The sequence below is a fragment of the Cydia strobilella genome, chromosome 1, assembly GCF_947568885.1.
Source record: "Cydia strobilella chromosome 1, ilCydStro3.1, whole genome shotgun sequence".
Taxonomy (NCBI): Eukaryota; Metazoa; Arthropoda; class Insecta; order Lepidoptera; family Tortricidae; genus Cydia; species Cydia strobilella.
This window is the reverse complement of record NC_086041.1, coordinates 26090964-26104477: the sequence shown is the minus strand read 5'-3', so window position 1 is coordinate 26104477 and position 13514 is coordinate 26090964. Positions and strand designations below refer to the sequence as shown.

The following is a 13514-nucleotide window of genomic DNA, read 5'->3' as shown; positions in this document are numbered from 1 at the left end:
TCGTAGAAAATCAATAGTCCCATGCTAATGCTAATCCAGGTCGCTACTCGCACAAACCCACTACGGCAGTTGCTTTAACCCATTTACCCACGCTTTACTCTGGTAAAGTTCCTACTCATCTCGGCGCTTTTCCGATTACATCCTAAAGGAATCCGATCTGTCGATAATGTCGATAAAGTCGCGTGGCGCAACCCTATAAGATCAAAAATGCCGGCTTCCACAAACTAATTTGACAATGATTCAACAATATTTCACATAGTGCGGAAGAGACCTTTTCAGTCAAAATTACACGAATAATATATATATTGTTATTCTTTCGTTCTACAGCCGTCATCGGGTTCAGCTGTTACATACGTCTTAGTGCAGGCGAGTAGTGCAAACCAATACGGTTTCATAATACAATATCTGGAACTATTTTATTTCTGGTACCTACATACTCGTAGATTTTCCGTAAAAAACACTACGACATGCCGTTTAGCTACTAAGTATTTTTGCGTATTTCTACTAAACGACAATTCGATTAAAAATTATGTTTAAACTTAAAATGCTTTAACAGTTTCTGTAAATACAATGTAGCTTTATGTCAATATTATTTTTAAATAAATCAAACATTATTCAACATTTCCTGCGTATGTAAAGCCTGACCAGGAATATATGATCACGCGCCATGTTGCGGAATTTCACTGGAACTAATTTTTTCATACTATACTGAACTGTCAGTCTGTCATCCTATACATGAGAATAACAGGGCCCTCAATGACAATGATCATATAACTGGTCAGGCTTTAGCACGAAACAGGTGTGGCCGGTGTGTAATATGTATTAATCTAATGTAATATGGTTAATCTTTATACATGTCGATTTTTACATATTATGTATATTTTTACTTGACTAGAAGAAGCATATTTTGCAATAAGATAATGTTTACTCGATTAATTATTATGCCAAATTTAGCTTGGAGCTTGGACTCTTTTACCTGAATAATTTCTTGTGAAACATGTAGGTAAGTAAACTTTACCTAAATTCATTTTACGGTCATTTTGCTTAAGCGACGCTAAATTCTAAAATAACCCTTTTAATAAAATAATGATCTAGGATAATATAGAACACATCAATAACCATATAAAATTACTAGAGGGCGGAGTACCGGTGCCAAATTTTACACTAAATGTATGGAGTCGCCTAAGTATTCTTATGATTAAATAAATAACGAATAAATGATTAATTTTGCATAATAATTTTTAGGAACTTATAGAAATTATCTTACGAGCATACAAATATAATGTAATATGTTGTTAATATCTATAATACATAATAATATGTTTTCTTATCAAAACATTATCATTAGGTACTAAATACTAGACTAAGAAGTTATACCTGCCAAACGATATATTATTTTCAAGACCAAGTCACCATTCATCAATATAATATTTTTTACCATATGCAACCTTTCTTTTCAAAAAGTTACTAATTTACAAATTTATGAGACATTTAGAAACTAATTATTTGACATTGTCAATTTAGACAGCTGCTTTACATCTATATTATCTGAATTGTTATTGCGTCGGCTAAATATTTAAAACCGAAAAATATCAAGATGAATAAGCCATGTGAAGCAACAATTCTGCGGATAATTTCAGATAATTTCTATAAGTTCCTAAAAATTATTATGCAAAATTAATCATTTATTCGTTATTTATTTAATCATAAGAATACTTAGGCGACTCCATACATTTAGTGTGAAATTTGCCACCGGTACTCCGCCCTCTAAAAATTACTCATTTAAGATATTCGACTTCATTACGAATTTTAATGAATTTAGTTCAGAAAATATTGCAGTTTTTTGGCTCTCTTGAAAATTTTGCCACGTATCGCTTATCCCATTTCTCCTTTCCAGCGTCGAATTATCGTAATATATCGAGCTATAAATCTTAAGGTATCTTAAGATGACTTGCTGTTAAGATAATATAGGTAACATAATAAGAATAAGTACAGCAATAAATTGCTCTGATAATTGGCTTAAGACAATTTGATATAATGTAAACGATAATTCGAAAGAGCTTGTTACTAGGTCTACTACGATAAAGAGTGTTTGAAGTTTGATATCGTAATCCTATACCTTAAATTCTATTTGATTTATAATTCTGGCACGGATATTTAGGATGACACAGCACAGTTTACATCTGAAATTTAGTTCGCTGCTGATACTTATGGTGATGAATTGATTTAGTCACGTTTGTCATTTTGTTTGCCACAAAACCGCTACATTTCATGCTTTTAAATTTTCCGCTGTCTGTCAATATATATAAAAAACCGGCCAAGAGCGAGTCGGACTCGCGTTCCAAGGGTTCCGTACATTACACAATTTAAACAATGTATTTTTTATGTGAAATGTCTTTAAAAAACCCGTAGGGGTCGGATCAAAAACTAAGTAAGTAATTAAGTCCGACTCACGCTTGACTGCACATTTCTAATAGGTTTTCCGGTGATCTATAGGTAAGATCTATTTTGTGTATTTTTTTCAAATTTTTTAACCCAGTAGTTTCGGAGATAAAGGGGGGAATGGTCATTTTTTGCCTATTTTCTTGAATAACTTCTAAACTATCTACCTTAAAATTATAAATAAATATATTTGAGATTCTCACAATGAGCCCTTTCATTTGATATGTAACACGATATAGTTTGACAAACTTTATTTTTTTATTTTCTTATTTACCCCCCAAAAGTGGCCCCCGTGTTTAAAATTAATGTGTTTACGTTACATGTCCATCTTTGGGTCACAAACTTACATATGTGTACCAAATTTCAACTTAATTGGTCCAGTAGTTTCGGAGAAAATAGGCTGTGACAGACGGACAGACAGACAGACGGACAGACAGACTGACAGACAGACATACAGACAGACAGACAGACAGACAGAAAGACGCACGAGTGATCCTATAAGGGTTCCGTTTTTTCCTTTTGAGGTACGGAACCCTAAAAATATATAAAATATAATTATTTATTAAAAAATTCTACTGATTTTAACACATACACATATTACACATGGTTTTGCAAAGTTCTTGTAATAAAATGTTTTTTTATTTATTATTCTTAGTATCATTTTCTATCTAATAGTATTTTTTTTATTACGTTTTTCGCAAACAAGTACGAATGTCCGTTCGTTGCTAAGAATTGTAATAAGTACAAATAGACCTGTACCAATAACTTCTGAGGTTATAAGAATATTAATGTTGCTTATTTTTTATATATAGTTTCCAGACCATATACTAAACCTAAAAATAATATTTTGTGTCATCCTAGGTATTTGCTTAGGTAGAAATTTAGGTATTTCTTTTTTCAATCAGCATTCTGTAAAAAAAATATTCGAGACGAAATTCTTTGTTTCCCTGTAAAGGCAAAGTGGCTTCCGACGTACACACGCATTTTGTGTCATTTTCATCCACGGGTATAATGGCATTTAATAAATACCTAATATTGATCCTAAAACGCCTAAAAAAATATTAGAGTCGGTAAGTGAAGTGTTGTACTTTACAGAACATTGTTATATGTTATTCAAACAAATCTGTGTCAAATTCATCCACCGCTTTTATTAAAAAAAAATTTTTTTCTTATTAACACCCTGTATCTGCCACAAAAAAAAATTCATGTTATTAAGTTTACGTCTACAATATTATAATACCACATTGAGACATCATTCATAATTTGGGTCATTTTGATCCACGGTTTTTTTACTATCTGGCAAAATAAAACTCAATTGAGCAAGAAGGGCGTGCGCGGGGAAGGGTACCTACGCGGGTGGGGTGCTTATTATACTTGCCGCAATATCAGCTGGCGACTGAGATCTTAATACTATCTCCTTTACCCTTGTTAAGACCAACCAAGAGATGGCATTATGAGCTGTCTCGCCACTTAGTTTTGCGATACAGTGTATTTATTTCATTCGGAGGCATAATTACATTGTCTTATCAATCTTACCGTAGTAGGTATATAAATATAATTAAAAATAAACTATAGGCTGCACTCCTCATACTGACCAACATTTGTGACGTTCCTAATCAAAAGGTACCACTTTCTCTGACAGGTTATTTGTATAAAGATATAATCCAATTTCGTCTTTATGGTAAACGACAAAGTGGTACCTACCTTTTGATTGAGAATGTCACAACAGCGACTTAAAAATTACTTTTGTTTCGATTTTTAGTAGACTTTTTAAGTTTATTTTAAGACGCAATTTATTGTGATTTTTGTTATGTTTAAGCGTGGCAAGCAACATTAATTACATTGATGATGATGTTCATTAAATACAATATTTTTTCATACTATACTGAACTGTCACCCTATACATGAGAATGAACAGCGCCCTCTTGACAATGATCATATATTACTGGTCAGGCTTTAATATGTGTCATAATTTAGTAAAGTCCCCTTTGTGGATTCTAAGTTTCCGAGTTACAGCAGTTTAGTAAAAGCGTTTTTTTTTAAATATAAATTAAGGGTTGAATAAAGAGGAAAGAAAATTTGATTATTTTTGCGCTACGACGCACGGTTTAGGAGATACAGCCCTATAAAGTTTTTTTTATTGTTTTTTTCTTTTTTTCTTTTTTACATTGTGTTTTTTGGATATTACTTTGAGGTTTTATTTTTGCGCTACGACGCACGGTTTAGGAGATACAGCCCTATATAGATTTTTTTCTTTTTCTTTTTTACGTTTCTAAATCTTAATTAAGGGCTTCTTAAGGGGAACGAAAATTTGATTATTTTTCGCTACCATGCACGGTTTAGGAGATACATCCCTAAAGTTTTTTTGTTGTTTTTTTTTCTTTTTTTTGTCATTGCGTTTTTTGTTATTACTTTGGGGTTTCATAAAAGGGAACGAAAATTTTATTATTTTTGCGCTACGACGCACGGTTTAGGAGATACAGCCCTAAAATGATTTTTTTCTCTTTCTTTTTTGCGTTTTTAAATCTTAATTAGGGGCTTCTTAAAGGGGAACGGATATTGATTATTTTTGCGCTACGATGCACGGTTTAGGAGATACAGCCCTATAAAGTTTTTTTGTTATTATTTTTTTCTTTCTTTTTCTTGTGTTTTTGTATATTATTTAGGGGCTTCATAAAGGGGAACGAAAATTTTATTATTTTTGCGCTACAACGCATGGTTTAGGAGATACAGCCCTATAAAGATTTTTTTTTAAATTTTGCGTTTTTTTTAAATATAAATTATGGGTTGCATAAAGGGGAACGAAAATTTTATTGTTTTTGCGGTACCACGCACGGTTTAGGAGATACAGCTCTATAAAGTTTTTTTTCCTGGTTTTTTTTTGTTTTTTTTTTTTAAGTATTAATTACGGGTTTCTGAAAGGGGTTTTTTAAATTATTTTTGCGCTACGACGCATGGTTTAAGAGATACAGCCCTATAAAGATTTTTTTATTGTTTTTTTTTTCTTTTTTTCTTTTTTACATTGTGTTTTTTGTATATTACTTTGGGGTTTCATAAAGGGGAACGAAAATTTTATTATTTTTGCGGTACCACGCACGGTTTAGGAGATACAGCTCTATAAAGTTTTTTTCCTGGTTTTTTTTTTGTTTTTTTTTTAAAGTATTAATTACGGGTTTCTTAAAGAGGTTTTTTAAATTATTTTTGCGCTACGACGCATGGTTTAAGAGATACAGCCCTATAAACATTTTTTTATTGTTTTTTTTTCTTTTTTTCTTTTTTACATTGTGTTTTTTGTATATTACTTTCGAGTTTCATAAAGGGGAACGAAAATTTTATTATTTTTGCGGTACCACGCACGGTTTAGGAGATACAGCTCTATAAAGTTTTTTTTCCTGGTTTTTTTTTGTTTTTTTTTTAAAGTATTAATTACGGGTTTCTTAAAGGGGTTTTTTAAATTATTTTTGCGCTACGACGCATGGTTTAAGAGATACAGCCCTATAATGTTTTTTTTTTTAATTTTGCGTTTTTTTTTAAATATAAATTATGGGTTGCATAAAGGGGAAAGAAAATTTTATTATTTTTGCGCTACGACGCATGGTTTAGGAGATACAGCCCTATAAAGATTTTTTTTTTAAATTTTGCGTTTTTTTTAAATATAAATTATGGGTTGCATAAAGGGGAACGAAAATTTTATTGTTTTTGCGGTACCACACACGGTTTAGGAGATACAGCTCTATAAAGTTTTTTTTCCTGGTTTTTTTTGTTTTTTTTTTTAAGTATTAATTACGGGTTTCTTAAAGGGGTTTTTTTAAATTATTTTTGCGCTACGACGCATGGTTTAAGAGATACAGCCCTATAATGATTTTTTTTTTAAATTTTGCGTTTTATTTTAAATATAAATTATGGGTTGCATAAAGGGGAACGAAAATTTTATTATTTTTGCGCCACCACGTACGGTTTAGGAGATATTATATTCGTTCAAAATTTCGCGCCGACCTCGAAATTCGAATAAATATGATGAACAAACCGACCAAAACAAACAATGCGCTGTCGCCATTCCGTGCGCTAGCGACTGGTCGCTGCATGCATCACTCCCGCCCGCTCCACTGACCCCCATCCCCACCGCATCATCTATCCATCACGCCGCGTGAGTGAAGTGAAAGAACGAACGCTGGCTCACTCACTTCATTGCAGTGCTTGGCTTGACTAGTTTTTTTATGTGATAGTCAGCAAACGAGCAGACGAGCCGGCTGATGGGAAGCAGTCATCGTCGCCCATGGACATAAGCAACAACACAGGAGCCATTAAGCATTGCCGACCCTTGAGAACCCTAAATACCCGCTTCTTGAAGAATCCCATGTCGAAGCGCAAAGGAAATACCTCAGGAGGCAACTCATTCCACATTTTGCACGTTCTGGGAAGAAACGAGCGAGATGCCCGCTTATTCTTGGTGTGCCATGTGTCTAAGAAGTGAGGATGAGTTTTGCTCCTTTGGCGGGAGGTGCGTGCGGTGATAGAAACGAGACGATGACACCAGATCAAAAAGTTCTTCGGAACATTCCCCATTGTACAGTAAGTTCGGGATCGCCGACAATACGAACTGCCCGCCGTTGGATGGAGTCAAGGGGAAGGAGCTGGTATTGTGGAGCGCCAGACCAGTGATGAGATGAGAACAGTACTCCATATGAGGTCGAACCTGCACTTTATATAACAAAAGTCGGTGACCCGGTGTGAAGTACTGTTTGGCTCTGTTTTTTGGAGGCCAGTTTGGCTTTTTGTTCCAGATGACTACGAAACTGGACTTCGTTCGTAATGTCGACACCAAGTATCGCGATACTTTTAGCGGTGGTAAGGGGAATGCCCTGAAACTTTGGCGCCGTGACAAATGGGTTTTTTTTTTGGCGGAAAACGCGCAGACTTGTGTCTTACTAGGGTTGAACTGGACGAGGTTACGTCTACCCCATTCGGAGACCTATTCAAGGGACGTCTCGATCTCAGACACAAGTCGCATCCTGCACTCCGACACCTGCTCAGGGGGGGGGGGGGGGGGGGGCGTTTGCACGACCTGTATAACAGCTATCACCAGTGCTGTCATCCGCATAGCAATGAATATTGTTAGTAAATAACATATCATTGATATGCAGAACGAACAGGGTAGGCGATATTGTATTGGGAACAAAAAAAAATGTTTCCTTAGCTTGCAGGGTTGGCGCGGTCACTTTTAAGCATTCCAGCTACAAGTACACCCAGTGAAAGGGTGTTTTCTGTAGCTGGGATGGTTTTGACTGCTAAGCGATCGCGCTTAAATCCGGCAAAGGTGAACAAAATATTTTTTATTCACGATAATTACAACCACTGTAGCTGTACTGTAAACAATTTTTAGTCAGTGATTGATGGAGATAAGAAATAAATGTTTATTCCTAGCATAGTTATGTTTTTTTTAAATTATTCCTCCTAAAAAATGTCCTCACGCCGGCGACGCCGCGCCGCGCCGGGTTCAAAACCCAGCGCGCCGCCGCCGGGTTTTTTGGCTGCGGCGTGGATCTCTAATATATAGCTATAATAGCTCTATAAAGTTTTTTTCCTGGTTTTTTTTAAAGTTTTAATTAAGGGTTTCTTAAAGGGGAACGAAAATTTGATTATTTTTGTGCTACGATGCACGGTTTAGGAGATGCAGCCCTATAAAGATTTTTTTTGTTGTTTTTTTTTTTCATTGTGTTTTTTGTATATTATTTTGGGGTTCCGTAAAGGGGAACGAAAATTTTATTATTTTTGCGCTACGACGCACGGTTTAGGAGATACAGCCCTAAAATGATTTTTTTTCCACTTTTTCTTTTTTGCGTTTTTCAATCTTAATTAGGGGTTTCTTAAAGGGATTTTTTTTAATTATTTTTGCGCTACGATGCACGGTGTAGGAGATACAGCCCTATAAAGTTTTTTTGTTATTTTTTTCTTTTTTTTCATTGTGTTTTTAGTATATTACTTTGGGGCTTCATAAAGGGGAACGAAATTTTTATTATTTTTGCGCCACCACGCACGGTTTAGGAGATATTATATCTATATATATAGCTATAATAGCTCTATAAAGTTTTTTTCCTGGTTTTTTTAAAAGTTTTAATTAAGGATTTCTTAAGGGGAACGAAAATTTGATTATTTTTGTGCTACGATGCACGGTTTAGGAGATGCAGCCCTATAAAGATTTTTTCCTCTTTTTTTTTCTTTTTTGCGTTTTTAAATCTTAATTAGGGGCTTCTTGAAGCGGAGCGAAATTTGATTATTTTTGCGCTACGATGCACGATATAGGAGATACAGCTAATACAGCCCTATAAAGATTTTGTATCTTTTTTTTTTCATTGTATTTTTCATGTATTACTTTTGGGTTACATAAAGGGGAACGAAAATTTTATTATTTTTGCGCTACGACGCATGGTTTAGGAGATACAGTCCTATATATTTTTTTACAATGGATGTGCTCGAAAAGTGCGTTTCCTACGGAGCCATATCGTGCGGAAAGTACTGCTTTTCTGCACTAGTGCTTTTTGTTTTCAATTTTTTTTTACAGTACATATGGTGCTACTTTCTCGCACTAGTGCGGAAAAGAGCACTTACCGTGCATATGTCGAAAGTTTAAAGGGCCATATGTACTGTAAAACGTACGATACACGTGCGAATAGGTAATTCGCAACTCGTGTCGATTTAAAACACTCCTTTTAATAATTAAACTTATTTGCCATGACATGTTTTTTTATTTACTCGCACAATGCATAGTAAAACATTGTATGATACACGTGCGTAAAGATGATTTCCGCACTTGTTGCATAAATAGCAATTTTTTTATCAAAGAATGAAAGAAAGTCACGGTATTAATAACCAAATTTTACTTTAGTGGTACCTTTTCCCTATCACTGTCACAAATGTATGTGGCGTTCACGTAAACGCGATATTTTTAAGATTTCCCCTCGCAATGTTGCCAGCTCGCTCGCAAATCAAACATGTACTTACAGTTCTTTTGCATAATGGTGACATTGTACAATATCTATGAGTTTTAAATAGGTAAAAGATAATTCGACGCATTCTTTGCTTGCTTGTTGCTTGTTGTTGTGTTGTTTGCGTAACTTCTTTGAATAAGTTGCGTTAATTTGGCGCACAGGCGAAGTAAACATGCGTTGCGTACGGCAAGGTCACGCCGCGGCCCCACCCTGCACGGCCTCCGTTGCCCATTCAGACCGCCCGCTAGCTTCGTTTGAACGCAAATAATATTTTTGTAATATTTGTTTATGCAGTGGATGCAAGTGACACAAATTCATACATCTTATTTATCCCGCATTTCAAATTAATAAGATGTAAACTCTAATATCTTTAATATTCTTTTGTAACGGTGACAGCCTGTTACAACAAAATCATCAAATATCTTATGAAGCTATGCCTTAATAAGACACAAAATCATTTAATGGACCTATTTAAACGATTAAATTCGACCTAAGTAATTTTTTTTAACTCTAATTTTTTTTTGTGTCTTTTAGAATATTATGACATAGTATCAGATTGCAGTGGACGTAATTGACACAAACTATGTTTTCACACTAAAAACACTATCCTAAATGCAACACAGTTACATGTTTTCTCTCGAATATTTTTTTCTCCAAGATAATTCAAAATAAAAAATAATTACCACAAAATAACAAATTACTAGAAAAGCAAATTATATATATGACACAAAACAAAATGTAAGATTTACATCTTAACAAAGTATTCATAAGCGAAAACAGAATTGACTTTAATATTTTTATAACCTAGGGGTCAAAATATAGCCAGCGGTACAGGTCTAAAAGAAAATAGAGCGAGTAAACATTTTACATAGTACCTATACCTATATTAATACCTACAAAATTTCGAACAGCTCACAAGTCTAAATATTCTCAAGTTTCATGTCATTTCAGCTGGTCATTTTAAAATTAGAGGATTCGCGTTCGTGAGGCTCTTAAGTTTATTCTAACTAGCATAGCAAAATACTTCCCATTCTACTAGGATGGCAAAATTTTATATCAAAAGTACCTAAGGGACAAAAGCTTAAGCGGGACAATAATTTATACCCTATCGTGCATTAATTAGGTCTTCATCGTCAACATAGCAACATACAAACATATGTAGAAGCTATCAGTAACGGAACTAACGGACGTTCTATCTAAAACCTACTTATCTATAGATATATTACTTATAAGTACCTATTTTATTGCAAACGAGGCCATCACAGCCTTTGTAGTTCTTAAGAGGTCTACCCCCTAGACTAGGAGAGGAGGGTAAATTTTCAGATTCTGTCAAATTACCCCATTACACACTCAAACACAGTTTACGCACACTACCTCAATTTACTGGAAAAGGTCAGTGACCCCTAAGGTTTTTTAAAGGTGCTATTTTGAGTTTGGTATTAACCTCTGGCCTCCTTTGAGGAATTTAAACTGTCAAAGCATTCCTTTGTAAGAAGACAGAGAAAATAGTACATTTCGATGCTAGTGCGGAAACTCGAAAAGTATGTCATTACTTCACGAGTACCGAGATATACAGGACGATATATACGAGGACCCTACAAAAGTGTCTATTTTAATAATCTGACGATTTCAGCGAGCCGTAAGCAAATGGCAGAGTCACAACGTTGCAAAAAAAACCGCCATCTTGAAATACTCGAGCGTGTCAGATTATTATAAAGACAGGTTCAGATTTATGTCCCAGTTATGTAAAACCTTAATCTGACGGTAATGTGGAGCAGTATCCTTATTCTGACGATTTAAAAATATATTTTTTTTCTTTTTCAAGATATTTTTAAAAATGCCTGTCGTATTAATCTATAATCTGTAAATCTATTCTAGTCGAATAAAAGCTAAAAAACACTTCTTCATAATGTCAATGTCAATGATGTCATACAGAATTAATAATATAAAAGTTTCGAATTCCGTTCCTTACTTTGCTTTTCTTATTTTTTCGCAACTGTATTAAAAAACGTCGTTCGATACACGTGCGGAAATGTCATTCTTCACTCGTCCCGAGTCTTGCCACTCGCCTACTTAGCGGCATTCTGCTCAGTTTTATAGCCACAAAAAAGTTTATAAATAAAATAAATACAACAGGCATTTTTAAAAATATCTTAAAAAGGAAAAAATATATTTTTAAATCGTCAGAATAAGGATACTGCTCCACATTACCGTCAGATTAAGGTTTTACATAACTGGGACATAAATCTGAACCTGTCTGTATAATAATCTGACACGCTCGAGTATTTCAAGATGGCGGTTTTTTTTTTTGCAACGTTGTGACTCTGCCATTTGCTTACGGCTCGCTGAAATCGTCAGATTATTAAAATAGACACTTTTGTAGGGTCCATTTAACAACCCCTTTGAATATCGGACGCGCTCGAGTAAATTATTTTTTTCTAGTTTTTCTGCCCTTCCATATGACCACCCTGCCTATGTAAACCGGCAGATTAACATACCCCTGTTATCAGAGACATGTTGCGCGACTGACACTACCAATATCTGACGCGCTCGATTAACTCCACATGGTGTTTTTTTTTTTACATTTTAAAATATCTGTAGACCCTTTCCTGCTCGCTAAAAAAGCAAATATTATATAACATTTTTTCTTCCTATCATCTTTCGATTCCAATAGGTATCTACGACGCTCGAGTTACTACACATTTAGCCTCGTCGCCTCCCCTGCTAACAGAGGTTATAGCGTAGTCCGACTTTAACACTTTAATACCTACATTTTGAGTTGGATTGGACACCTTTTGTTCTCCTATAGGATCTAAATGTGACGTGAGATCAACCAACGATTAAGGTCATGGTATATAATTTAACTGAGGCGGTCCGTAGAAGTTAGTAGTTAGTAAGGTCACTAATGTCACTATGGTTAGCTACGGGCTGGAATCTGGATTGAAAGCTTGGCTGTATGAAGCTGGTTTGTATTGTGTTAAGTAAGTAAAAATGGAAAACATAAACTAGTTTTACTTAGTCCCAAAACTCAGCTAACTTCTACTAGAAATTAAATCACCAAAATGGAAAGAAAATAAATAGTCAGACCAAGCTAATTTGGCAGCGGTTTTGATAGCCTAGACTGTGCACGTGTTAGGTATTTACACGTCATAATTTCCTAAAAGTTTGACGTTTAAAATAACACTTACACAGCCTGAGCTATCAAAATCGATGCTAACTTAGCTTGGTCTAACTCTAACGTCCTCCTTTTGTATTTTTTTCAAGTCAGTGTTTTTATGGTAACGATAATTTTATTATAGCTACATATAATTATGTAGCTACTAGCTACCTGAATTGGGATATGGATTTATAGGTAGTTCCTATTTTCAAAACGAAATAACAAGACTTAATTGTACTTGCATTAATACAATAAAAAAATTAACAATACCTAACATGATAAATATTTCTATATTCGCTTCTATAGTTTTTCAAAGGACTGTCTCATTCAAACATAGACAGAGATAATCATACTATCTTTGTCTTACACTACTTACACTAGTACTAGCACCCAAAAGGTAAGGATGTGTAGTTTTTTGTTCTTATTTACTGACAATTTGGTTTGACCAACTAGTTCTTAGGTTTCAATTGATATTAAATAGGTTGATATCCTGGAAGCATGATGTAAAAGTACAATCTATCTACTAATAAGAAAATATTATAGTAATATCATTCAGTTTTTAACACAGCACACAAAATGTCACAAACAAAAGCAATAATGTTCTAAAATTCTATATTATTTTATAATATCTGTGAACATTTATGAGCTCTTAAAATGTAGATAGCATATCTTATTTTACCTTGGAAATCCGCTATGTTTGCAAAACTGTACTTGAAAAATCAAACAAGTACTAAAACAAAAGTGCGCGTCCGCTCAGCAGCGCGGATCGAACTAAATGCGATTTTCCCGCCTCTGCGGCTGTATGGATGTGCTGTACGCAAAACACGGTTGTGTAATTAATTATTTAAACTTGCAACACAGCACATAATGTCAAACTAACGTCATTAGTACATAACCAAAATTTGTATTGTAAACTTGTCAAGAGG

At 34.4% G+C, this 13514-nt stretch overlaps 2 protein-coding genes across 4 annotated transcripts in view; one reads left to right on the top strand and one right to left on the bottom strand.

Annotated features, from left to right (window-relative positions):
• The window catches only part of LOC134755424 (transcription activator GAGA-like), a 470096-nt gene that overhangs the window by 445597 nt on the left and 10985 nt on the right, over positions 1 to 13514 (top strand). The gene's annotated exons all lie outside the window — the stretch shown is intronic.
• The window catches only part of LOC134742570 (chitooligosaccharidolytic beta-N-acetylglucosaminidase), a 43066-nt gene that overhangs the window by 29350 nt on the left and 202 nt on the right, over positions 1 to 13514 (bottom strand). The window contains exon 1 of one of the 3 annotated variants that reach the window (XM_063675798.1): positions 13268 to 13343. The exons of the other annotated variants lie outside the window; for them this stretch is intronic. The gene's annotated coding sequence lies outside the window, so the exon portion shown is untranslated. Of the gene's footprint in view, positions 1 to 13267; positions 13344 to 13514 lie in introns of those variants that run through there. 3 annotated transcript variants of the gene reach the window in all.